Source organism: Bison bison, unplaced genomic scaffold (genome assembly GCF_000754665.1).
Source record: "Bison bison bison isolate TAMUID 2011002044 unplaced genomic scaffold, Bison_UMD1.0 scf7180017864535, whole genome shotgun sequence".
In the NCBI taxonomy this organism is placed as follows: Eukaryota; Metazoa; Chordata; class Mammalia; order Artiodactyla; family Bovidae; genus Bison; species Bison bison.
The window spans coordinates 14007858-14008596 of record NW_011495084.1 but is presented as its reverse complement, the minus strand read 5'-3'; positions in this window follow the sequence as shown (position 1 = coordinate 14008596).

The following is a 739-nucleotide window of genomic DNA, read 5'->3' as shown; positions in this document are numbered from 1 at the left end:
ATAATAGTGGGAGACTTTAATACCCCACTCACACCTATGGATAGATCAACTAAACAGAAAATTAACAAGGAAACACAAACTTTAAATGATACAATAGACCAGTTAGACCTAATTGATATCTATAAGACATTTCATCCCAAAACAATGAATTTCACCTTTTTCTCAAGCGCACATGGAACCTTCTCCAGGATAGATCACATCCTGGGCCATAAAGCTAGCCTTGGTAAATTCAAAAAAATAGAAATCATTCCAAGCATCTTTTCTGACCACAATGCAGTAAGATTAGATCTCAATTACAGGAGAAAAACTATTAAAAATTCCAACATATGGAGGCTGAACAACACGTTGCTGAATAACCAATAAATCACAGAAGAAATCAAAAAAGAAATCAAAATTTGCATAGAAACGAATGAAAATGAAAACACAACAACCCAAAACCTGTGGGACACAGTAAAAGCAGTCCTAAGGGGAAAGTTCATAACAATACAGGCATACCTCAAGAAACAAGAAAAAAGTCAAATAAATAACCTAAACTCTACACCTAAAGCAACTAGAAAAGGAAGAAACGAAGAACCCCAGGGTTAGTAGAAGGAAAGAAATCTTAAAAAATTAGGGGCAGAAATAAATGCAAAAGAAACAAAAGAGACCATAGCAAAAATCAACAAAGCCAAAAGCTGGTTCTTTGAAAGGATAAATAAAATTGACAAACCATTAGCCAGACTCATCAAGAAACAAAGGG